The sequence below is a fragment of the Canis lupus genome, chromosome 1, assembly GCF_048164855.1.
Source record: "Canis lupus baileyi chromosome 1, mCanLup2.hap1, whole genome shotgun sequence".
Lineage (NCBI taxonomy): Eukaryota > Metazoa > Chordata > Mammalia > Carnivora > Canidae > Canis > Canis lupus.
The window spans coordinates 89,613,527-89,641,181 of NC_132838.1; the positions used below are offsets into that span (position 1 = coordinate 89,613,527).

Consider the following 27,655-nt stretch of genomic DNA (forward strand, 5'->3'; position numbering starts at 1 on the left):
TACTGAATCAAAGGGTACATTCATTTTAATGGCTTTTGTTAAATAATTTTGGCACCCCTTCAGGAAATATGTACTAATCTGAATGCTACCAATCATGTGCAATTATTTCCAATTCTACACAGCCACAAGAAGATTGTAACTTACTATTTTAATTATTTTTTTAGATCTCAGTTTACCTCATGTTGTTGTTCTTTCATTATTATCATGTTTGGTTCTTTTTGCACACATTGGTCTCTCTCACATGTGAAAACAGTAATATTTAACCTGTAGCAATTTATCCAAATAAAGACTAGTTGTAACATAAGTCTATCTGTGCCTTATATATTATGGACACTAACTCTGTGTGAGAGTGTGTGTGTAGATATATTTTCCCTATTTCATGGGTATCTTAAAAATCTTAATTTTATTGGTTCTAACATAATTTTTTTAAAGATTTTATTTATTTATGATAGACACAGAGAGAGAGAGACAGAGACAGAGACACAGGAGGAGGGAGAAGCAGGCTCCATGCCAGGAGCCTGATGTGGGACTTGATCCCGGGACTCTAGGATCGCGCCCTGGGCCAAAGGCAGGCGCTAAACCACTGAGCCACCCAGGGATCCCCCTAACATAATTTTTATAAACAATTGAATATGTTAAGATTTTATCTTCCTTTTATGTTTTGGAAGATAAATTAGGCTGGAGATTTTAATATCTCCCAGAAATAAGCCAAAATCTACTTTGTTCCAGTTGAGAGAAATTAAGGATTTACTCTTTCTCTTCAAAAACATTTAAAAAATCAGAAATGAAATAGATGCTACTACTGATAACAGAAATACAAGATATCCAAAGAGACTATGAAAAACAATTTTATGCTGACAAACTGGACAACCTAAAAAAATTAAACTACAAGCCAATATTATTGATGAACACAGATGCAAAAATCTTCAAAAGATATTAGCAAACCCATTTCAACAATACATTAAGAAGATTATATGCCATGATCAAGTGGGATTCATTCCAGGGATACAAGGATGGTTCAACACCCAGAAATCAGTCACTGTGATATACCACATAAACAAAATGAAAGATAAAAATATAATCATCTTAATAGATGCGGAAATCAGAAAAAGCATTTGACAAAACTGAGCATCCATTTATGATAAAAACTTTCAAAGTGGGTTTAGAGGGAATATACCTCCATATCATAAAGGCCATATATGACAAGCCCACCAACTAACATCATAGTCAACAATGAAAAGCTGAAAGATTTTCCTCTAAGATCAGGAACAAAGACAAGGATACAGACTCCCACCACTTTTATTCTTCATAGTATTGGAAGCTCTAACTACAGCAAGTTGGAAGGAAAAAGAAACAAAAGATATTCAAACTGGAAATCAAGAAGTAAAGCTGTCGCTCTTTGCAGGTAACATAGGATGATATAAAGAAAACTCTGAAGACTCCATCAAAAAACCATTAGAGCTAACAAATGGATTAAACTGCAAAATACAAAGTCAATACACAAAATCAAGATGCAATTTATGTATACTTATTATGAACTATAAGAAAGAGATCAAGAAAACAATCCCATTTACAATTGTATATAAAAAAAAAAAACCCAACTAGGAATAAATGTAACCAAGTATAAGAGCAGCATAGAGTGCCCAGAAATAAACCCAGGCATACAGGCATATATGGTCAATGAATTTACAACAAAGGATCCAAGAATATACAGGGAAGAAAGGAGAGTATGCTCAATAAATGGTGCTGGGAAAACTGGACCGCTATATGCAGAAGAATGAAACTGGAGCTCTATCTTAGATTATACACAAAAATTAACTCAAAATGGATTAAATACTTGAATGTAAGGCCTAAAACCATAAAACTCCCAGGAGTAAACAAAGGCAGTAAGCTCCTTGATACACATCTTGGCAATGATTTTTCTTTTAGATTTATTTAATCATGAGAGACAGAGAGAAAGAGGCAGAGACACAGGCAGAGGGAGAAGCAGGCTCCTCGCAGAGTGCCTGATGCGGAACTCGATTCCAGGACCCCAGGATCACGCCCTGAGCCAAAAGCAGATGCTCAAGCACTAAGCTACCCAGGTACCCCTTGGCAATAATTTTTTGGATTTGACACCAAAAGCAACAGAAGCAAAAACAAACAAGTGGGGCCACCTCAAGCTGAAAAGCTTCTCCACAGTACTGGAAACTATCAACAAAATAAAAAGGAAGCCTATTAAATGGGAGAGGTAATTGCAAATCATATAGCAAATAAGGGGTTAACAATAAAAATATATGAAGAACTACACAACCCAACAGCAATAATAATAATAATCCAGTTAAAAAATGGACAGAAGATCTGAAGGACATTTTTCCAGACATAGCCAATAGGTATATGGAAAGACACTCAACATCACTCATCATCATGGAAAGGCAAATCATGAGCTATATCCCCTCACACCCATCCAAATGGCCAGTATTAAAAGGCAAGAAGTAGGGGCACCTGAGTGGCTCAGTGGTTGAATGTCTACTCTCCGTTCAGGTTATGGTCCTGGGGTCCTGGGACTGAGTCCCGCATTGGGCTTCCTGCAGGGAGCTAGCCTTTTTCTTTGCCTATGTCTCTGCCTCTCTCATGAATAAATAAGTAAAATCTTTTTTTTTTTTTTTTTTAAAGGCAAGAAGTAACACAGATTGGTGAGGATGTGGAGAAAAGGGAACCCTCCAGCACTGGTGGTAGGAATATAAATTGGCACAATTACTACTGAAAACGGTATGGCGTTTTCTCAAAAAATTAAAAACAGAACTACTATATGATCCAGCAATTCCACTTCTGAACATTTATCTGAAGAAAACAAAAATACTAATTCAAACAGTGTATGCACCTCCACGTTCACTGTAGCATTATTTACAATACCCGAGATATGGAAGCAACCTCAGCATCTATGAAGGAATGAATGAATGGATAAAGAAACCAAGATACACACAGACACTGGAATATTATTCAGCCACAGAAAAGAATGCAATGTCGCCATGTGTGACAACATGGGTGAACGTTGAGGGCATTGTGCCAAGTGAAGTCAGACAAAGACAAACACCATACGATTTCATTTGTATGTGAAATCTAAAATATCCAAACCAAAATAGACGCATAAATACATAGAACTGATGGTTGTCAGAGAGGAAGGGGGTGTGAATAGGCAAAGTAAATGAAGGGGATCAAGAGGTATAAATTTCCAGTTATAAACCAAGTAAGTCAGGGGGATATAAAGTAGAGCATAAGGAATACAGTCAATAATATTGTCACAACTCCGTATGGTATCAGATGGTACCTAGACTCATCATGGAGATCGTTTTGTAATGTATCCAAATGTCGAATCACTAGGTTATACACCTAAAACTAATACAATATTGTATGCCAACTATACTTCAATAAAAATAAGTAAATAAAAAATAGAGCAAGGCAAAGCAAAGAAATGATTCAGCATTAATGAATATTGATTACAGATAGGAAGTATGTTAATTGAGTGTGCTGTAAGTTGGTTGCTAAGGTAATATCTTTTTTTAATAATAAATTTATTTTTTATTGGTGTTCAATTTGCCAACATACAGAATAACACCCAGTGCTCATCCCGTCAAGTGCCCCTCTCAGTGCCCGTCACCCATTCACCCCCATCCCCCGCCCTCCTCCCCTTCCACCACCCCTAGTTCGTTTCCCAGAGTTAGGAGTCTTTATGTTCTGTCTCCCTTTCTGATATTTCCTACCCATTTCTTCTCCCTTCCCTTCTATTCCCTTTCACTACTATTTATATTCCCCAAATGAATGAGAACATATAATGTTTGTCCTTCTCCGATTGACTCATTTCACTCAGCATAATACCCTCCAGTTCCATCCACGTTGAAGCAAATGGTGGGCATTCGTCGTTTCTAATGGCTGAGTAATATTCCATTGTATACATAACCCACATCTTCTTTATCCATTTGTCTTTCGATGGACACCGAGGCTCCTTCCACAGTTTGGCTATTGTGGACATTGCTGCTAGAAACATTGGGGTGCAGGTGTCCCGGCATTTCATTGCATCTGTATCTTTGGGGTAAATCCCCAGCAGTGCAATTGCTGGGTCATAGGGCAGGTCTATTTTTAACTCTTTGAGGAACCTCCACACAGCTTTCCAGAGTGGCTGCACCAGTTCACATTCCCACCAACAGTGCAAGAGGGTTCCCTGTTCTCCGCATCCTCTCCAACATTTATGGTTTCCTGTCTTGTTAATTTTCCCCATTCTCACTGGTGGGAGGTGGTATCTCATTGTGGTTTTGATTTGTATTTCGCTAAGGTAATATCTCAATTGGAATAAAATCATCACCACAGAGAGTGCCAACTGTGTGTGATAAGGACCAGAGGTGCAGTGGGCTCTTTCCTGTTGTGGAGCAAAAATACGAAACATTGAAATGCTGGGAAGTACTAGAGAAGGGAAGTTTAAAGTCTTTCCTTCAACCAAGGCTAATTCCTTTTTAGCAAGAGGGTATTTGCACTTGAGCTTGGACACAAAAGCTCTCTCTTCTGTAGACCTTACTGGATGCAAGATGCAGGAGGGACACCTTGGGCACTTCTCTGTGACAGGTGGGCATGTTATCATCTTCTGAGAGGAAGGAACTCATTTCTGGAGATTTCAAAGAAAAGCCAAGGTTTACTTGCATAGAAGTTGGTAATAGCTGAGCTTTGGAGAAAGGTGAGAGTTGATGCCTACGGTTTATATTTCTTTACATTTTGTTCTATACTTTCAGCACATTAAATGCTGAAGATGAGCTACTGGAAAGTTTGGGGCAAAACTGATTATCCCATTCTAGCAAATATTCAGTACATTGAGGTACCAGCTTCCCCTCCCCTCCCTCTCCTATCACCAGCTTCCCCTCCCCCTTGACTCTATTTTCATATACAATTTGGTCAGCCACCTCAAATTCTTTTTGAAATGAGATGCATATAAATAAATAAAATCTGGAAGGTATTGTAATGCTAACAGGTAAACAGTTTTTAAAGGAAATTAAATTAGAATGAAGAGGAAATATATTCTCTATTTATGGGTTAGAATACTCATTATCATTAATATGGCAATGCTTCCCAAACTGATCTACAGGTTCATTGCAGTCCCGGTCAAAATCCCTGGTGGCCCCTTTGCGGAAATGGACAACATGCTTTTAAATTTCATACGGAAATTCAAGGGACTCAGAAGAACCAAAATAATCTTGGAAAAGAATATAGTTGGGAGACTCACATTTTCCAACTTAAAATTTATGACAAAGTTACAGTAAATACAGTTGGTACTTGCATTAAGAAGTGACATACAGATCAATGGAACAGAGTCCAGAAATAAACCCTTATACTTATGGTGCATCGATTTTGGACAAAGGTGCCAAGACAACTCAATGGGGGAAAGAATGGTCTTTTCAACGAAAATTAGTGGGACAAATGGATATCTACATGTGAAAGAATGAAGCTGGACCCCTACTCCATACCGTGTACAAAAATTAATTCAAAGCAGACCAAAGAGCAACATCTAAGAGCTAAAACCATAGAACAATTAGAAGAAAATACAGACATAAATCTTTGTGACCTTGTATTTGACAAAGATTTCTTAGGTATGACACCAAAAACACAAGCAACCAAAGAAAAAGCAAATTAGACTAATTGCAACTAAAAACTTGAAGGCTTCAAAGGACGTCATGAAAAGGTAAAAAAGGCAATATAAAGAGAGAATATTTTTGCAAATCACATATCTGATAAAGGACATATCTAGAATATCTAAAGAACTATTAAAACTTCATAATAAAAAGACAACCCAATTAAAAATAGGCAAAGGATCTGAATAGACACTTCACTAAAGAAGATCTATAAAGATATATAAAGAAGTCTGATAAGCAGGAAAATGCAAATTAAAACCACAGATCGATGAGATTACCCCTCACACCCACTGGGATGGTCATAATAAAAAAGAGGTAATACGTATTGGTGAGGATGCAAAAAGAATGGCTGCTAAATTCTTTTCACATTTCATTGAAAAAAATGTATTTGGATATCCAGTATTTCCATTTATGCAAATATTTTAAATTCAAGTTAAACCTTTCCTTCAAAATTTCTTACTTCTCCTTAAGCACCCCACACACCTGAGTATATCCTTGCAATTATAGCCAAGAAACACAATTTTTTAATGGTGTTTAAGCACATGTACTTTACTCAACATAGGAAGTAATCAGTATCAGTACCATGAATTATCATCTCTATGTAGCCACACTGAACTAGTGTCCCAGCCAATAAATCACCTTCTTTAAAAAAGATTAATTTGAGAGAGAGAAAACACACACTCAAGCAAGAAGACTGGCAGAGAGAATCTCAAGTGGACTCCATGAGGAGCGTGGAGCCCAACATGGGGCTAGATTCCACAACTCTGAGATCATGACCTGAGCCAAAATCAAGAGTCAGACACTTAACCAACTGAGATACCCAGATGCCCCCCAATAAGTCACTTTTAAGGCACATGGTAGTGTGGTGCAGGCCAAAATTTTCCCTTGTCCACAGAGGACTGGACTTCCCAGCAGTTTCACTCATTCATTCAAACTTGCACTGTCCAGCAAAACACCATCAGTTTGGAAAGATATTGCCTCTTCATGAGCTACAATGCAGAACATTCTCACTGATATCCTCTTCCTTTTCTCAACCCTCTAAGGGCTTCCCATCACACCAAAAATAAAACCCAAAGTCACTATCAGATTTATAAGACTCGCCATGGCCCCAAATTCTCCCCTCCAGTCCCTTAGCTCTGGCCATACTGGTTTCCATGTAGTACGTCGGGGCTTTGCATTTTCTATTCCTTCTGCCTGGAATGCTTTTCTCCAAGTCTGTATAGTGTGCCCATCCATTTCATGTAGAACGATGTTTGCTAGGGACTGAATGTTTGTGCCCTTCCCCCAAAATTTAAAGGTTGAAATTCTAACTAATGTGATGGTATTAGGTGGTAGGACCTTGGGGCAACTGGGTGGTTCAGTGGCTGAGAGTCTGCCTTTGGTTCAGGTCATGATCCCGGGAGGTCCTGAGATTGAGTCCCACATCGGGTGAGGCTCCCCGCAGGGAGCCTGCTTCTCCCTCTGCCTATGTCTCTGCCTCTCTCTCTGGGTGTCTCATGAATAAACAAATAAAATCTTTAAAAAAAATAAAAAAGGCTAGGACCTTTAGGTAATAAGGCCATGAGGGTGGAGCTCTGGTGAATGGGATTAGTGCCCTTATAAAAAGGTGGAGGGCTGCTTCCTCTCTCTAACATGTGAGGATACAATGAGAAGATGGCCACCTACAAACTAGAAAGTGGCCTTCTCAGCAGACACTGCATCTGCCAGCACCCCATCTTGGACTTCCACAACTATAAGCGATAATGTTTGCTGTTTAGGCCACCCAGCCAGTGGTCCACTTGTTATAGCAGCCCCCAGATAAGACATTGCTCATATGTATTTCCCTCACAGAGAACTTTCCTGCCCTCCCTTGGAGAAGAACATGCCCTTACTACTGCTTCCATCACTCCACCCCTTCTCCTGTTCTATTTTTTTCCCCACAGCACTTTGTATTAAGTTTACACATACAAATATCTCATATTACATGTATATAAAATACACTAATATACCTATTAAATTTGTATATTAAATTATATACCATATGTAAATTACAAATTATACACTGGCCTCGCTCACTAAAAAGGAATAATCCTAATATCTAGAACTGTGTTAGCAGGCACAGAAATATCTGGTGAATTATGAATGAACTAAACTTAGAAACTGCTTTAGAAGACAGCCTCAGAGAATAAGTCATTTTAAGATCAAGGATCATGCATTGCAGGGAGCCCGATGCAGGACTCGATCCCAGGACCCCAGGATCACTCCCCAAGCCCAAGGAGACACTCAACCTCTGAGCCACCCAGGTGTCCCAAGGATCACGCATTCTATGCACGTACGGTATCATATCCATTGTCCTCCATGAAATATAATATGGTGTGGTGGCCAATAGAGGAGGTTCTGGAGCTCGACCACCTGGCTCTGAAATCTGGCTGTGTATATTTGACTACTGTGTTTAAAATCCCTGCGTCATAGTTTCTTCATTTATTTAAAAAAAAATTTTTTTTTAAGATTTTATCTATTTATTTGAGAGAGATGAGCCTGCATGCACATGAGGAGGGGGGAGGGGCAGAGGGAGTGAAAGCAGCAGATTCCCCATTGAGCAGGGAGCCCAACACCAATATACCCGTGATTTATCAAAGACAAGCATGTGCAAGGTAATGTATCAAATGATAACAGAAAACTTCAGGAGAATGACCCCATCTTGATTTCCCTATTGCTGCTTCTATTCTTCCAAGACAACCATTCTCCAAATTTTCTGTTTTGGTTTCCTGGTGGTCATCTCTGTAACCTGATAACATGCTTAAATTTCTTATTCTTGACTCATCACAGGGATTTTCCTCCTAACATTTTAATTCTTCTGTTCATTACCTTCTTATTGTAAGTAGTCTTCATTTGTGTTTCTGCCCTTTTTTTTCTTGGTTAAAGCCAAACTGCCTTTCTTCACAGACAACATGATTGCCTATATATATATTAAAAAAAATCTATGCATGCCACCAAAAAGTCACTAGAATTAATACATGAGTTCAGTACCTTACCTAAGAACATATAAGGATGGCAAATAAACACGCTAGTAGATGCTCAACATCATTAGCCATTAAGGAAATATGATTCAAAAGCACACTGAGTTCCTACTCTGACCCTATTAGAGTATCAAAAATGCAAAAGACTGAGCATGCCAAGTGTTGATGAAGATATGAAGCAACTGGCATGCTCCCGTACCACAGGTGGGAAGGCAAGATGGTGCAACAACTCTGGAATTCCACCAACTTTTTTTTTTTTTTTTTTTTTAAGATTTACTTATTTATTTGAAGTGGGGAGAGGCAGAGGGAGAGAGCATGGAGCCCAATGAGGGGCTGGATCCCACGACCCTGAGATCATAACCTGTGCCGAAACCAAGAGCTGGATGCTTAACCGACTGAGCCACCCAGATGCCCCTCCACCAACTTTTAACATAATCATATCTTACTCCTCCATGTTAGGAGATGAGGACATTACCACATGCACTCTCTCCTCTCTCTGCTTTGACATCATCCCAGCTTCTGTCAGTCATGCTCTTACTCTCTGGTGACTTTGCTACCATTTGCCATCTAGCCTGCATACATAACCAAGTCCACCAGGCTTACTTAGTGAGGCCACAGTCTGACTCCAAGGGCAGAAAACCAAGAAAGTGCACCTGTCTGATTATGATTATGCCATTATGCCAACTGCCAGGCTAAGTAAGGAATTAAAATTTTGGTCTCTGACCCAAAGTCATGACTAGAGATCCCCAGTCATAACCCCTATTCCAACAATATTAAACTGCATGAGTTCCCTTCAGTTTTGGTCTGGTATCACTCACATCAGTAACTCTAGCCAACCCCCCCTGCTATCTGATATAGGTCATTAGACTATAAATTTTGCTATCATTAAGTTTTTATTTCATTTCTCATTTAAGGAATTGGGTCCAATTAGCCTCAAACAACCTTAAAGATTCCACACATATTCAAAGTGCCTTCTGGAGGACTTCTAGGATCTTCTATTCCACCTAAATAGGCATTAACTGAAATGCTGACCACCTTTGTATGTGAGGCATGGCGTTAGGTGCTCTGTAAGGTATGACAATGACAGCCATACACCATACAATCTGAACTGAGTAAGCAAGGAACTTGCTTCATACATTGAACACATATCCTTCTTTGGAGTTTGTCATATGAATTATCTGTTGCCTACCAGCATTCTGTTTCTTTAAGAAGTAAATATGAGTTTTGCTTTCTTCAACAAACCTCCATATCCAACACTCATCTCTTTTTATTTTTTAAAGATTTATTTGTTCATTCATTTATTCATCAGAGACACAGGCAGAAGGAGAAGCAGGCTTCCTGAAAGGAGCCCGATGTGGGACTCCATCCCAGGACTCGGGATCAGACCCGAGCTGAAGGCAGATGCTCAACCACTGAGCCACCCAGGTGCCTCATCATCTCTTTTTAAAGATAAAGGTTTGTTGCTCTCCTCACCCACGTTGAGGATGTGTTTCAATTCTGGAACTTGGATCAGACTTTAGCCAAGCGTCCCACTTCTCACCCTTGGCCCCTGGGAATAAGGAAGGAGAATTCTTCTTTTATGGGAATGCAAGCACACCAGATGCTACACCCTCTGCTTCAGATCTGCTTACCCATAGGCTATAAATGTGGCTGTCCGAAGCCTGACCTGTAATTCTTACGAAATAATGTGCATGAGGCTTTTGTTCTAAGAACCTCAAAGGCCTTCATTTCATTTGGCCTCACAACATGCCTTTGAATTAGCCAGGAGCCAGTGTATCGATTCTCATTCAACAGATGGGAGGGAGGGTGAGAATGCCACAAAAGAGGTCAAGCTACTTGACCAAAGGTCACCCAAATGTCAGGAGAAGGGCAGGATGAACCAGAATCTCTGCTTCTCAGACCAGAGCTTGCTGCATCCAGATTCAGCCTGTGTAAATGTATGCAAAATGTTGTCGAAAAACACAGGAAGCATGACCCAGTGAAATCAGGAGATAAACTCTGCTTCAACTACGAAATACTAGGTGCAGGGGAGAGGCCAAAAGATACCTTCCCTTCCTCTCGAAGTTTCAAATAGTGAGAATAACAAATTACAAGAGTTCTGCACTGGTTTTGTGGACCATTTTATAAATTAAATTTCTTTTTTTTTTTTTCAGGGAGAAATAGAACATTTCAGCTACATACACATTATAAGCAGGCCCCTTTCAAGGTAGCTCAGGGTACACAAATTGATATAAATCCTTATAGAACTGAGTTACTTGCCTTTCTACTTCATTCTTCTAAAGGAGAATAAAGGTCAAGAACAAGCAGTAGGAGTGGCTAGTCCGTAGAAGACACTGGAGCCATCAGACTGGGTGGGAAACCCAAAGCAAGAGAAGACATGGTCCCTGCTGTCAGGGCTCCAAGTCTGCTTGGAAAGATAAGCTGAGAACAAATGCAAAGTCAGCCTGTAGGGAAAGTTCTTGAAGATTCAGAAAAGCCAAGACAGCCAGAGGGAATGTGTGCCTGAGAAATCACTTCAGGCCAACTGAGTATGGAAATTAGTGGGGTCAAAGCAGCTTTCCCCAACAGTGAGACATAAGTAGAGTCATGAAAATCTGATGCCATTTCCTTAAACGGAGAAGAAAATGTAAGATTCAATAAGAACAAATGTAATAAGCCAAGGTATACAGAAATAAATTGTAAAGGAAGAGGAGGGAATGATGCTGGTTCTCAGACATTTTCTTTTCTTTGTCTATTAACCCTTCTTGTAAAGTCTCATTTCATCCCATGGCTTTAGACACTGGTGAGACATCGTAACCCTGTCTCTATACTGGGGCTCTCTCCTTACAGCCACATTTGTATAGCTTCCTTGTAGGCCCTCTGCCTGGGTGTTCTACTCAATCTCAGTGTCATCCACTCCCATCACCTGAATCACTGCCCATAGCCAAGGACCATCACGGCCATTATTTCCATCATAGACCTCTCTCCTGACAGCCACCCTCCACCCTGACATCCCACAGGTATCTCAAATACATGTTCAATACCAGGTTCATCATCACAGCCCTCCTGCCACAGCCTCTGCATAGATGCGGCCTCTTCTCAGTACTCTGTTGACCATCACTCCCCCATCTCTGCAGTCATTCAAGCCAAAAGCCAGAACCATCTTCCACTACTCCTGTTCCCTCAAAATTCACACACAAGTGGTCGCCCAGTCCTGTAAATTCTCCCTCCTAAATGTCCAATCTGTTCACTCTGCCCCATCCTCACTACCTTAATCAGGTCCTCATCTCTCCTGTAACTAACCACGCCCACCCTCTAATCCCCATCTCCAATCCCTTCCCCACACTCATCTCTCAAACTATAGCCCAATGTTGCTGATATAACGTAAAACAGGAGCTCAACACCTGTCCATGAAAATCTAGTAGTTGTTGCCTCATTGCTTATAAAAGAAAAGTTCATGCTCCTTAGCAAGTCAGACAAGATGTCCATGGTCTGGCCCCAGCAACCCCCTGGAGCCCTACCTCCTTCCACCTGCACCTCCTACTCATCATGTGATCACACAGCTCCAAAATGCACTGCAAATCTTCATGACTTCATGTCTTCTGTGCTGTGCCTGGTACAGAGTACACATTTAAGAAATGGACCTGGTGTCACGTTATACTTTTACAAGGACAACTGTGACAAGAATGACAATGAATGGTCTGCGAGGGTCAGGCTATGGATGGTTTTGTGGACCAAACCAAAACATCAAGATTTCAGGCACAGTAAAGCATCTAAGCATCTGGGGGCCTGATGGTGACAAAATTATAATCTTTGACAGCAGGCACTGTGAATGATTAAAGGCAGGGGTAAGTATGGAAGCCACTTGGGAAGCTGTTACAGTAGGCCAGGTAAGAGGCATTCGTATAGGAAATATAAATGAGAATAGATAAGAACATGTTTAAGTCCTCAGGACTTGAAAGCTACACAGAAACAAGGATGAGCATAATAAAAATCTGCTAAAATTCTGAAAGGAGGCAAAAAGAATGAGGGTACCTTTGATGCAAATTGAGTATTTGGGAAGGGAGACATTCAGTTTCTTAAAAGGTACCAACTCAAGTATATTTAATATGATCTATAATGCCAACCTAGAATATACTCTATGATCTCTCATACAATCTATAATAATGTAAGAATCATGGATGTACTTTTTACAGAGTTAAGAGCTGGGATCCCAAGAGCAGATGAGTGGCCAGGACCAAGTGAGGCCTGAGGTACTCAAATGCTCTGAAAGCTACAGGCCAAGAAACGAGGAATGCAAAAAAGAGAAAAAAAAAAAAAAAAAAAAAAACACGGAGGAAAATCTGGCCTTGAACAAAGCTGCTGGTTGGGAAAAGAACACGGAGCAATGGAAAGGCTAGAGGCTAGAATGCTGACATTATAAAAAGGAAGGTTAGCTGGGAAGTTTTGAAGGAAAGACTGTTCTGGCTTAAGAAAATCATGTATTTGTCCATCCAACCAATGTTAATTGAGAACCCTCTTTGCACTGGACAACCTCGTAGGTGCTGGGAATACAGTGGTGGCCAGAACACAGTCCCTCCCCCTGGGGAAACCACTTTCTCAGGAAGGAGGCAAAGAAGAAACCAGTAAAAATGTAACCATTGAGGCTGTTAATCATCATCTCTGAAGCTGAGAGGTGTACCTGTAAGGCCACTTGACACTCCGTTCTAAAACGTTTCTAGAAGTCGTCTCATTTACAAGGAAAGTGACTTTTTCTCATATAAAGCTTGCACAAAATGAAATGACGCATCATGTTTATGTTTATAAACTGCCACTTTGAAGAGGGAGTTTCTGAGAAATTGCAAAACTAAATAATGGAGCCCAACTGTACATGAACCTTAAAAGCTGCATTTCCATTGTTTTCTATAAACATAAACAAAAGCCATGTTTCTCTCTTATCCCTTAGCATGAGAGACTTGCCACTTACTCCATTTCCTGCAAACCGCTACTGTCTGGACCATATGTCTTGGAAAAAATAGTAAAAGGACATCATTTAAAAACAGCTCGCTAAAGCAACAATGCTTGATTTTTTGTTTCCAAGTAATGCATTCACAAGCCTAAGAACAGTGTGGCTCACATCACTCCTTCAAAAGGTTACATTTCCGGGGATCCCTGGGTGGCGCAGTGGTTTGGTGCCTGCCTTTTTGGCCCAGGGTGCGATCCTGGAGACCCAGGATCGAAATCCCACGTCGGGCTCCCGGAGCATGGAGCCTGCTTCTCCCTCTGCCTATGTCTTTGCCTCTCTCTCTCTCTGTGTGACTATCATAAATAAAATTAAAAAATAAAATATAAAATAAAATAAAATAGGTTACATTTCTCAAAAAAAAAAATAAAGTTAAATTTCCCATATTCACCTTACTTGTTTCATTGCAGGAATTAAAGTGCATTTTCTAATGGAAGATGGACATCGGGAAACTTGGGGGAACTTTTAATGCCATTTCTCCAATGGGAAGAGAAATATGTTTGCCACCTCCCACCTTCAAAGGCATCAAACATTAAAAACCAAACTGTCACCAACACACTCATAAATTACACTTCTATTTAAATTAAATGAAACAGTCTATGAAAGTGTGCTTTATGCCATAATGCAGTAAACACATATTTTATAAAAAGAAAAAAGAAATCGTGACTATCCCAGGCTAAAAAGGTAGCAATTTATTTATCTGAACCACCTCGAAACATGACCTAAGAAAAATATTTTATTGGCCAATAAACGGAGTGAATGAGAAATGACTAAAGCTTGCTTGCTTTACAAATAGAACTCTTAAGGCCCTCCCTGAAAAACTTTTTTTTAAAAAGCAATTTCAATGCATAATATGAATTTATTTGGGAAACAATTTAGACAGCTACTAGGGTGTTATCTGGTCCCCAAGATCACAACAGCTTCTCAATAACAAACAATGAATGAAGGAGCTACCACTGCTGAAAGTCACAGAAATAGGGCTAACAGAAAAAAAAAAAAAAAAATCAAGAGAAGACAAATGCAATTTTCAAAGTTAGTAAAGAGGGGCCAGTTGGTACAGGGGTAAAGAGTTTTGCATCCCTGAGTAGACCCAAAAGCTATCACTTTCTTAGAGCATAAAAGACACATTCTGTTCTATATAATCTTTCCAAGAATTGGGTGGGGAAGGGTGTGACAACTTTTCAGGAACTTTTCTATGCAAAAGCAGCTTTAATAAATGATGACTCTTAAAGGAGTAAGTAAACCCTTAGCAATCAGGCAAATTACTCCAGAAGTAAAACAGCCTGCCCCAAAAGTTCTGAGTAGCCAGGAGTCTCTGAGTGCAAGTCCTCTGCATTTTGGGTTTGAACAGCCAATGCAAATGGGCAACCTCCAGGTCTCAGTGAATTTCAGGCAGAAAAAAAAAAAAAAAAGGCGAATTGCTCTTAACATTTATTAAAGATTTTATTATTTATTTATTTATTTATTTATTTATTTGAGATAGAGAGTGAGCAAGCATAAGCGAGGAATGAGGGGCAGAGGCAGAGGGAGAAGCAGACTTTCAGCTGAGCAGGAAGCCCAACTTGGGGCTCGATCCAAGGACCCCGGGATCATGACCTGGGCCAAAGGCAGACACTCAACCCACGGAGCCACCTAGGTGCCCCCTAACATAGTTTTAAAGTAGAGTTCATTTTTTCTCACAATATTTAGATTCTTGCTAAAATAAGTGAGTATGAACTTTAGGGTGAGCATCATATGAAAAAAATATAGACATACCCCAGTTTAAAGGATGTGTTTCACCACTGTAACTTATTTATCCCTACAGGGCTGCCTCCTTATTACAATTCCCCCAACTCTGGGCTGGATCACATGCTTACTCTGAAAGTTTAACCATGATTTCTTTTTCTTTTTTTAAATATTTTATTTATTTATTCATGAGAGACACAGAAAGAGAGCGAGAGAGAGAGGCAGAGACACAGGCAGAGGGAGAAGCAGGCTCCATGCAGGGAGCCCAATGTGGGACTCGATCCTGGGTCTCCAGGATCACACCCTGAGCTGAAGGCCGATGCTCAACCACTGAGCCACCCAGGCGTCCCTTTACCATGATTTCTTGACAGAAATGAAAATACAGCAGAGGGGGAGGGTTTTAAGGGATCGTCCAATTCACAGCCCTCCATGCACCCAGAGGAGAAGAAAAAGCCCTGGCTGAGGAGTCATGGTCAGCTGGCCAATAAATGCAGGTCTCTGGTCTGAGTTCCTACATAGGCAGCACGGGAGCAGAGGACAGATAAGATATGTGCTTTCCAAATCGTGCAGGTCCCGGACCCTCCCATGGGGAGCATAATCAATTTGGTGGATCATGACCAGTGTTCGCTAGAGGCTGTAATTGGGAAGGAACATATCTGAAAATACCAAAGCGCATCTCAATGTAGTATAGTGAAAGTATTCTTTCGTGCAACTTTTCTTTTGAATCTATTTGTTATTTGTAAGTCTCTGTGTACTGGCTTTCTCTGTGTACAGAATGCAGTTCTTAAATAGGGCACTGAGAAAGCCATAAAGGGCTGTGCAATGCTCTGAATGCTTAAGCTCCCCAATATTCATAAGTGGAAATCCTAACCCCCAATGCGATGGTATTAAGAGGTGGGGCCTTTGGAAAGAGATGAGATATTGACAGCAGGACGCTTATGAACAGGATTTGTGCCCTTAGAAAAAAGGGAGCTCGGAGGGCCTCCTCATCCTCCTTCCACCATGTGGGGATACCATGAGAAGTCAGCAGTCTGGAGCCAGCAAAGGGCCTCCATGAAAACCCGAGGGTGCTGGTGCCCTGACCCCAGACTGCAGCCTCCAGGACTGTTAGAAATATACTGCTGTTGTTTAGAAGCCATCCAGTCCATGGTACTTTGTTACAGCAGGCTGAAGGAAGGCCGACTGATACTTCTCCTTTACTTACAGCTCAAATGTGACTGAGTATCTGAAAAAGCCATGTACAAAGACTGGTTTGGAAGAGCAGGTCCTCAGAGGCCATGCTGTTCACAAGGCCACCAGCCTTGAAAGCTGCAGGGGCCAGGGTACATCTGCTTCCATGAGGGCTTGGATGCATGTGGGTGGGAAGGATCCGGCCAGCAGGGTCTAGGGTCCTCTCCGGCCACCTCCACTGCCCCTGGCTGCAGGTGACAGATGAGGGGAGGGCCAGAGGGGACTCAGGATCCCGGGAAGGCTGTGGCTAGAATCCAGCAGAGGATTGAGAAGCTAGATTAGGAAGCAATCAATAGAAATAATGAGAAGCAGACAGATGGGGGGATGTTCAGAAAGCAAAAAGCAACAGAAATGCAGGATGGATGAGATGCCGTGGGCTCAAGGATGATCCCTGAGTTTCTGTCTCATGTGGCCTGGTGGTTAGTGGTGCCCACCAGAGAGCAAGGGAACCCTGCAAGAGGACCAGGTATGCAGAGGAAAAAAAACCATCTTCTGATCTTAGACATGTCAATTGTGAGTTGCCTCTGAATACCCAAGTACAAGCACAATGGCAATAATACAACCTAGAGCTCACAGAGAGGCCCAGGTCAGAGAAACAAAGTTTAGATTCACTTATGTCTTCCCTTCTAAATCTCTTCTTCCCAAACTACATTTCGTGGTGCAAAGACATGAAGCAGTGAAAAGAACGTGGGTTTTAAAATCAGAAAAACCATGACTAGAATCTCAGGCACCACCTCTTATAGGCTGCGTTCATGAGCATGTTAGAATCTGAACAGGTTTCCATTTCCTCTACCGTCAGGAGCATGGTGAAGATGAATGAACAGCACTTCCGAAGTGCCTGGAATACAGTAAGTTCTCGACCAAGTCAAGCCAGATCACATTTAGACCTTCGTACATACCCCACAGCTCCTGGTAGGGTCCTAGCCAAGCGGTCCATCAGTATCTAGCAGGTTGAACTGACCTGAAATACTCTGAAAACTGCCAGGACATCACAGTCTCCTCTGCCTAGACAACCATCAGCTCATAAAATCATTCCTGTACTCAGTATCCTGTGGGAGCAACACCCAAACAGAAGTTATGCAAAGAGTCTTACCCTTCATCACCTACACACCCAGGTCTACCTCAGTCCTGGGAGGACCTATCGCTTAGCAGGACGATGACCATCAAGAGCTTTGGTGGATCACCTCAAGTCCGAGATACCCAATCCAGTCAATGAGTTTGTTCTCTTATGATCCATACGGCTTTAAGAGAAGCCAGGACTGGTTTTATTTCTCCCTTAGAATTTCTGTAGAAGCAGGAAGATGGCACCCTTCCCACACACCCGGGAATCACCTGGAAATGCTGAGTGTTTCCAGAGGTTTTATACTTTGAGCAACAGAATCAACACTTCCTGCCAATATTGAGGCGACAGGAGTATCATCTAGAAACCAACACTCAGATTACTGAACTCCCCCTGAATCTGATTCAGCTGGCCTAGGGTACTGGATGCTAGTTTAATAAGTTCTCAGGTGATGCTGTTCAGGGGCCACACCTGAGAACCACTGTCCTGGCCTCCTCCCTGGGGTCGGGCTAGTGATGTAGCCTACACTTAAAGAAAAGTCAGCTGAGACAAGGAACTTTCTACCTGAAGCATCCTACGATGTCACCACAACCTGTCTTTAATTATGAACTACGAATGTTTATAACTTAGGTCATTTTAGGTTCCATTTTAACAGTTGTGGAATGTTCTGCTTCATGCTTGATAAGTTCTACTTATTAGTTTGCTACCACTCATTTTTGAATAAACAAAAAGGAATGGCTCTCCAAATAGAGACTCTGCTTCATACTCATGACACATACTCACCTAAGCAAGCACTGTTTCCTCCTCCTGCAGGACTCAGATGTCATTCTCACAGAGCTACCACAGCTAGCCTAGAAGAACTATTTTTTTAAATATATATTTTATTTATTTATTCATGAGAGACACAGAGAGAGAGGCAGAGACATAGACAGAGGGAGAAGTAGAACCCCCACAAGAAGCCTGATGCAGGACTCGATCCCAGGACGCGGGGATCATGCCTTGAGCTTGAAGGCAGATGCTCAACCACTGAGCCACCCAGGTGCCCCCAGAAGAACTGTCTTCATAGCTGAACCTGTTTGACTTGAGTGAAACAACGGGGGCCCAGTTTGTCTTGACAGGATGGAGGGGACTCATTCATTCATTCCAACATTTACAAAGGTTGAGCATCTTCCTTTGGCTCAGGTCGTGATTCTGGGGTCCCAGGATCGAGTCTTGCATTGGGTTCCCTGTATAGAGCCTGCTTCTCCCTCTGCCTGTGTCTCTGCCTCTCTCTGTGTCTCTCTCATGAATAAATAAATAAAATCTTTAAAAACAAAAAATACTGGTGTTTCTAAACTGGTCTGAAAAATAATAAAATCATTAGAATAATTACAAAATGTCCCAGAGTTTTGAAGAGTGAGTGCTATTTGTTTGAATGCATAAATTGCCCAGTACACATTTATTAAATCCCTACCATGTGCCAGCCATAAAGCTAAGTTCCAAGAATATAAAGATAAATAAAACAGGATGCCTAACCTTTCCCATTGGCAAATATTAGCTAACCACCTATGTTTACTGCTCCCTCAAGTGGGTCACAGTATTGTTTTTTTTTTGTTTGTTTTTTGTTTTTTTCTAAAAAAAGCTTTTACTTACATGAGAGAGAGAGTGAGGACCAGCAGGCGGGAGGGGCAGAGGGAGAAGCAGACTCGTCACTGAGCAGGGGCCGGATGCAGGACTGGATCCCAGGACCCTGGGATCATGACCTGAGCTGAAGGCAAATGCTTAGCCTACTGAGCCACCCAGGCACCCTCACAGCATTGTTTTTTGTTTTGTTTTGTTTTGCTTTGTTTTTGCTGCTCTTGTTTCCTTACTTGATCAATAAATGTTATGACCAAAGATCCAGAGATCAGGATTCGTGGGTGTGGTTGAAAAAGGAAAAGAAAGAAGAAAGTCTGTATTAGATGTTGAAAACCCACTACCCAATATATTGACCCTACTGGATCACTTGTGCCAGTCTGTCAAGCTAAGAAATAGATTTTTCTGGCTCTAACTATATCTGCCTCCTAAACCCCTTTGCCAGCATCCCAGGATGCCAAGGCTTAAGTACCACCTCTTTCTTACAAAAAAATTTTTTTACAGTTCTGTCTTTCATCCCATGACTTTAGTTCCAATTCAAGGTAATTACACTTTCCAGGCTTCCGGTACTTGCAAGTCCAACTGAAGAACCACTTGAAAAATACACACACCCGGATTTAGTGGAGCAATACGTCCACTCAATGCTTTACAGTTCATCACAATTTTACAAGTGACTTTCTAAAACCCTTAGAGAAAACAAGTCTCAAGAACTCACACACCCAAGAACTCCCCAAAACATACTGCACATCTGCTGTTTATGCAGTCCCACTAACAACACAGAGGACTTTCTATAGGAGGAACACACACTTCAGGCAGTTGCCCATTCAAGGACAGGTTTTAACTTAAAAATAATGCCCACGCACTCACCACTGAGTAAACATGGAACCATGTCCTAATTATTACCCATATTTGAAATCCACATTACCCAAGAGTAACCCAGTCTGAGTAGGGTTCTTGTGTTTTCCTATATCACCATCTCCTTGATATATCTCTGGTGAAACTAGAGAGAAATAGATATAATTGATATATAATAGATATAATTGAGCCTCATCTTTTATACAGGAACAGAACCTGGCTGCACAAAGTACTTCATCAATGGCAGCCAGCTGTTTACACTATTTCAAAAATTTCATCATGTTTAGTTTAGAGGGTTTTTTTTTTTTTTAAGAAAAATATTAAAACAGAAGGCTAGGTTTGCTCCCTCTCTGACTCGCCTGACATTTAGCATAGCCATAAAGAAGTCCACAAATGAACAGATGAGCTACATAATGTACAATTCTAACTGGGCAGTTTCTTAAAGAAAAGAGTCCTTCCAACTCCAGTTAATATATTCGATACAAAGAACACATTCCTGCAACAAATACATTTAGGACTTGATGTTTTACAGTGTAGCTAATGAAGGTTCTAGCCATAGTAAAAAAAAAAAAAAAAATGTATTTTTTTCCAGGATACCAAATGTTCTGACTCACCATTTAACTAAAGTACAAGCAAAATGAAAATGCAAATGAAATTTATACATATTTATGACTTTACCGGATGTATGGCAATGCCACCTTTGGCTTCTGGCTTTATTTACCAGGAAAAGAACCTTGGAAAACCACCATACATTTGTATTTCTATTCAAATGGTTCCCTTTCTCCACACACTGGTTGGAACAAAATATTAATTCTGAGTCTGGTGATACATGTAAGTCAAAATAATCAAAGTGGATAGAGGAAAACAGGAATTTTCCCTTTAATGGTATCTGCCTGGATAAGAAAATGCAAAAATATAAATACTAACTCATCTAAAATTATGATGTTTCACTAATACTTATCAGTAAACAGGAGTTTTCCGTTAACCTCTATGATTACTAAAAGTCAAAATGTACCTTCACCATGAGCTCCGGGCACAACCTTCTTAAGAATTCCACATTAGCCCTACTCTTCCTGCGAAACTTCTGTGTGACCCCGAGCAACCCAATTCACCTCTCGATGCCTCAGCTGTGTTACCCATAAAAGGGGCACAGGTCTCTGAACTATTTCATATTTAATGTCTTTATCTCAAAGACAAACTTCGACCCCAATGGCTGGATCTGTTAATAATATTTAAGAACCATTATAATTTTTCATCATCCCTCTTCTGAAAATAAAAACATAACTTTTGTGTCTATGGGAAGGAGGGATGGAAAGAGGACCCTTAATGGGGAACAGAAACTAGGTCGGTTTCGTTAATTAGGTTTCCTCTCTGAAACCACCAGCCAGTATTAGCAGTTGCTTGAAATTCATTCAAGGGGGGGGGGGGGGGGGAGCGGTTGGTTTCTCCATCTCAAGACTCTTTCCTAAAAGGGCACAAGTTAATTTCTAGGAATGTTACTGTCTACATGGAGAAAAACTCTTCTTTATATGATGCGTTCAGGAAGGCGTGCAACAACAGGCATCTGTACGCCAGATTCAGGAGGGGCACCTCTTGTAGGTAAATCACCTTATGGGTGAGCAGGTGCTGGGAATTTACATGATGAGATGCTTTGTTTTACAGCCTGTGTTTTCCTTAAGAGTGACTTCATTCATCTCCTTCCTTCAACAGCAATTTATTGAGTATTACTATTTACAAACTCCAAATCTAAAAAAAAAAAAAAAATTAAAGCTATGAGTTGGCTGGGATATTTAAGTGAATCTTGACATGTATTTTGGAGTAGATCAGCCCATCAGGAGATTTCCAAGTCAAATAATAATGCTGAACAATACAAATGCTAAGCTAAAGTGCTCTGCAAATGTTTTCCCTTCACTACGGGGGGCCGGGGGGGGGGGAATTGACTAGGGGAAGGGGGAATAAATTACAAGTGGAATAGATAATCAGTTAAACAGAATGCTGAAACTAGAAAGTGGAAGATAATTGATTATGAGTCTCTTGTTTTATATATGGGACACCTGAGGCTCAAAGTTGATATGATGTGGCCCGGGGGTCATACAGTCAAACAGGGTGCCAGAACTAGAACTCCCGTCACCAGCAGGCATGCTTAACAGTCCCTAGGGTGTTGCAAGACCCAGCACATCTCCTCATTGCCATCAGAAGCAAGACAACAGCATAATCTGCAAAGCCATGGACTGGACGTCAAGAGCTCTGAGTTCTAGTCTTGTAACCTCCACTAGCTTAGACAGGATACCAAGGAAAACTCTCATCCCTGTCTAAACCTCAGTTTGCTCGTCTGTGAAATGAGAACAGTGATCCACAGTGAGACACAGCAGACCACAATAAATGCAGAAACAGTGTGGCCATTGTGAAACCTTCCACAAGTACAAAACAGCACTGGGCGGTGCCGGGGGGCGGGGGGGGGGGGGGGGGGGGGGGGGGGGGGAGGTTGGTGGGGGTATTTCAGAGAAGCTGCCTGCTGACTCTAATTCCAGCCACTTACTACCCTGACAAGTAGTCCCTGAATCTGGGAGCCGCGTGTTCCTCCTCTGAGTATGTGGTTAATAATCTTTGCCCTGCCTCCCTCGGAAATGGTCAGAATTTAATGAGAGCGTTGAAAAGCATTCACAAATAACAAGGCATTGATTCAAGTGCAAGGTATTATTATGAGATCCCTCTAGTCTCCTTAATTTGGGCAAAAATATAGTGTGGTTTTACCATTCAGTCCTTAACAGTTTTCTTTCTCAACTGAGATGCTATTATTATTCAAGAGTCTCAGATTTCACAGCTTTCTCCTGGGTGCTGCTGTCTCCACTCCCATCATTGTACCTGGAATGCACCATTCCCCTCAGCTCAGAGTCCATGCATGATGCTTACTCAACGTGCCACTGGCATGGACTTGGCTGAGAAAGATTTTTTTTTCCCAGGGCCTCCTTTCAGCTGGAAATGTTCTGACTAAAGCTTCCATGAGCACTATTTTACTTCATCACATTAGAGGGGTAATGAAACCAACGCTCGGGCTTTTCTCCAACAACTGCAGAACACTTCAGCCTTTCCACAGAACAACAGAAAAGTCTGGATGGATGATTTTCACCCGAAGGGCAAGAGAGGTTCCCCCAAAGCCACGCTCAAGAGTGCAAATGGGGAGATGGCTTCTTTTTTTTTTCTTTGCAGGAGACTAACATATCCTCAGGCCCAACCAAGCAAGGGTCATTCGCCTTAAAGCCAGGGCCTCTGGGAGGCTGAAAAGGTCCTGCAAAGACTGGGGAGGGGATGGTTGGGCATTTGGGGTCTGCAACACTCTGCCTTTCAAAAAGCATCCGAGTGACTAGCATTTTCTTGTTAAGAGCCCAGATTTCGGTAGATCAGATGAAAGAATTCATCAGCCTATCCAAACAACTTCTCCGGAACAGGTTTCTACCCAGCCACGCCGGGCGGGCACCAGAGACAAGTGAGCTTGGGGGATGAGGAACACAACAGGCTCATCTGCATAGACGAGAGATAAGCCGACATTTGTTGTCTTCTGTTTGGGCGACTCCGGGCTCCGGCCTGGCGAGTGGAACCCCGGCATTCTCATGCCCCTTGCCCCCGCCCCCGCCGCCGAAGCGTCACGCGAACCCGGCTCGGGGAGAGAACCAGGGGAAACGCAGAAGTCGGCTGCTGCATTTGGGTTGCAACCGTAGCGCACCTGTGCAATCCGGCTTCGGCGCCAGAAACGACCAGAACGCCGACTCGCCAGCCCCTCTCGAGATCCCAGGGGCGCCTCGCAAGTTCGCCTCAGTTTACTGCCGGGGGAGGGTGGTGGGAGAGCTCTCCCTCCGGCAGCTGCAAAACTCAGCTGGCTCCCCTGGAAAGGGGAGGGAGCTCCCGCCTAAGTGACCCAGAGGGGTCCCCGGGGGTCACGCGGCCGCGGCGGGGGCGGGGGCTGGGGGTGCTCGCGGCCCCCGCGGATGGAGGTCCCACTTCGGTGGCCACACGCGACCCCCCCCGCCCGGCCCCAGCACCCACGCGGACGCAGCGCGAGGGTGGGGAGACGTCCGGGGCTCCCCAGGACGCGGAGCCCCCGAGCCCCCGAGCCCCCGCGGGGTGGGGGGCAGGGTCCCGGGGGAGGGGCCGGGGACGCGCAGGAAACTTACCTCACCCGGGCAGCATTCGGGCGCCTCCGCCGTCGAGACCAGTTGCGCCACAGTCTGCAAGTTCTCTGGATGTAGTTGCCTCCCCGCGGCGCCGGGAGCTCGGTGCGGGCGAGGCGGGAGGGGTCGGGGGGCGGCGGGCGGGGGCGGGGCGCGGCGCGGCGGGGGAGCCGGCAGGTGCCGGGCCGGAGCCGCGGGGCCAAACTCGCCCGGGACGCGCCTCGGCGGGGGCGCGCGGCTGCGAGTGTGCAATGCGCGCGCCGCGGCGAGTGTGTGTGTGTGCGCGCGCGTGTCCCCGCTTTCCCCTTCCCTCCCCGCCAGTCCTCCGTCCGCAGCGAGCAGCGAACGGCGGCCGGAGCCCCGGGGCGGGAGGAGCAGCGGCGCCCCCCGGGCTGGGTCTGGAGCTGGGGCTGGGTCCGGGTCCGGGTCCGGGTCCCCGGCTGGGTCCCCGCGCCGTGCGCGCCGGAGTCGGAGCGAGGCGCGGAGAGAGCAGTCTGCACGGCGGCGGCCGCGGCGCGGGGAGGCTGCAGGCCCCGCCCGCCCGCCGCCCAGGCTCTTCCCCTTTTCTCTCCACCCCCTTGCTCCATCCCCGCACGCCCTGCAGGGAAGCCAGACCGGTTTGCAGCGGCGGCGGCGGCGGCGGCGGGGTCCGCCGCAGTCGGTGCCTCGGGGAGCCGGGGCTCGGGCGGGTTCTCCACGGTTCCAGGGCTGGCCGGGGCCTCGCGGCGCTTCCAAAGTCCTGCAGCCCCGCTGCGCAGAGCGGTGCTTGGGGTAGGGCATCCTCCCTCCCCCGGGCCCCTGGACTCTGCAGCGCCTGGTCGCCTGCCCGCTGGACTCTGCTTGCCGCGAAGCCCGCATTTAAGGACAGGGGGGCCCCGCCACTAGGAAGGGACAGCTAAGCTGCCCAGGCGACGCTGTGCCCCCCTGTGATGACAGCGGGAGTTCCCAGGAAGTAAGTCCTACCCAACAGGTAGGGTAGGTTGGCGAGGGGGTCGCGGGGGACAGAGCAGGCTGGAGGGACGTCGGGGGGTCCAGAGCGAATGGGGGGTGACGGGAGAGGGAGCCAAATCTCGGCGGCGCCCAGTGGGCGCCGGGGCGATCTCACTAGATGCTGGGGGAGAGGAGTGAGAAGGGAGGCAGGTCGAAGGGCTCCCTTGGAAAAAAAGCTGTCTAGCAAGCGATCGCTGAATTTACTTAGTAGGAACCGAAAAGGTTCCTCTCCCAGATGAATGGAATCAAGTGGCATTTCTCACCCTCATCATTTCCTTCCTTATCCTTGTTTAAAAAAAAAAAAAAAGCAAACCCCCTGATGCAAAGCGTGGTATACATTCTGCTGGAGGAAGAGCAGCGCTTGATGGTCCTTATACTCAGATATCCCTGGCCTGGAGAGTCACGGTGAATTTCTGATTGAAAGGATGCTTACCCCCCCCCCCAAAAAAAAAAGAAAGAAAGAAAGAAAGAAAAGAAAGGATACTCCCTAAGTTCTCAGTAAAGGAACCCCTCTTTTTGGTTTTGAAATCTTTATGTACCTCCCACCCCCCACCTTGGCTAAGCTTGTTATGGTTTACTAACCGCTGGGAACCAAGTACAGTCATTCCTTGGTAATGCAAATGTCTGTTATTTCTTGGACTGTTATTCCAGCCTACTTCTTCTAGATGTGTCTGGCCATTACTGGGAGTTTTAGGGTATCGTGTTTTTAGAACCCTGTGACTTCGTTCTGGTTTTATCTTGGCATCCTAGACTCTTCAAAGCTCAGAACAGGAACACACATCTAGTCTAGCTTCCCTTTACAGAAGAGAGAACTAAGATCCAAAGACATTAAGTGGCCCAAGAGCCAGAACACAGGTTCCTTGACTCCCAATTCCTGAATAATAACAGAAACACGGGACTAACAAAGTACAATTTGGGGTAGATAAAGAGGGTGGCAGAGAAAGAACAGATCCAAGAACACTTCATCTGCCTGCAGTGCATCGCTTTGTAGGGGGCAGCACTGCACCACTGTAAATAGGCTGGCTGAGATCTGGGAATGCTAATCCCAGTCTCCCCTTCTCTGCTCCTCACCCCTCTGGTCCATCTGAAATCCAGGGAGTGGAAAACAAATCTGCTTCCCAGAGAGGTAAGTGTAAATGCAAAGCCAATTTTCAATATTTCCTGGCAATGCAGGGGAAGCAAAAACAGGTAAAAGCAAACTTAAAGTGGATGGGGTGAAGGGGGTGTCACACACACGTTACATACAGATGCGTGCATACATGGGTACACACAGCCCTCCTTTCTCATAAAGAGACTGATGGACTCCCATCTGTAAAGCACAAGGCGCCAACAGCCTTAGGTTTCCAGAGACAATTCACAAAGCAGACTGCCCACTGGCTAGTTAGAGAGCTAACTCCTACGAAACAGGATTCTAAGGAACTCTACCAAAAGCCTTAAGAAGATCATTTCTGTGAATTAATTCCTGGAACAAGGGACCACACAGTTATTGGTCCTGTATGAGACCTGTTATTTCTTCCCAATTCTGTCTCTACGTATACATCAACAGGAATTTGGGAAAGTCACCCTCTAATGTGGAAATAAAAGATCAATATCGCTGGCGATAGTCACTTGGCAGAAAATTTGGACACATTTAAAAATTAGAAAGTGCAGGTCTCATATGTAAGTGATGAATCACTGAATTCTACTCCTGAAATCAATGTTGTACTATATGTTAACTAAAAATGTCAATAAAAATAAAAAGTAGAAATTAGAGGAAGTGCTCATCTAATTGTTTTACTTAATTTCAAATGTGATCTCTCTGATTCTATATTTCATCTATTTATTTTTAAAGATTTTATATATTTATGGGAGACACAGAGAGAGAGAGAGGCAGAGACACAGGCAGAGGGAGAAGCAGGCTGCATGCAGAGAGCCCAACGTGGGACTCGATCCCGGGACTCCAGGATCACACCCTGGGCCAAAGGCAGGTGCTAAACTACTAAGCCACCCAGGCATCCCTGATTCTAGATTTTAATCCAAAATCTTAATAATGCTATTTATACTCCCCTATGAGAAACATGTATAGATTCCTTATAGTAGATTTGATAGCATTAATGGCCCTGATTAGTGACCACCCTTTATCCAGGTCTTTTGTCTCTAATTTTGTATTCCCACCTATATGATTAACTTTGGCCAGTGGAATGTCAGTAGCCTTTTTTTTTTGCTTGAGCACAAACACAGGGAGAAGCAAATTCTTTGCTGAGCAGGAAGCCTGATTGGGGGCTGGATCCCAGGACCCTGGGATCATGACTGAAACCAAAGGCAACCACCCAACTAAGCCACCCAGGAACCCCTCAGTAGACTTGATGTAAATGAAGACTTGAAAAAATGTTGTG

General features: G+C 43.5%; 1 protein-coding gene across 2 annotated transcripts in view; it reads right to left on the minus strand.

The window, feature by feature from the left end:
- The window catches only part of PIP5K1B (phosphatidylinositol-4-phosphate 5-kinase type 1 beta), a 299,006-nt gene extending 274,559 nt beyond the window's left edge, over positions 1-24,447 (minus strand). Inside the window, exon 1 of one of the 2 annotated variants that reach the window (XM_072838944.1) lies at positions 24,294-24,446. The gene's annotated coding sequence lies outside the window, so the exon portion shown is untranslated. Of the gene's footprint in view, positions 1-24,293 lie in introns of both variants that reach the window. The other variant, XM_072838963.1, reaches the window with a different exon arrangement.
- Positions 24,448-27,655: the final 3,208 nt, after the last annotated feature.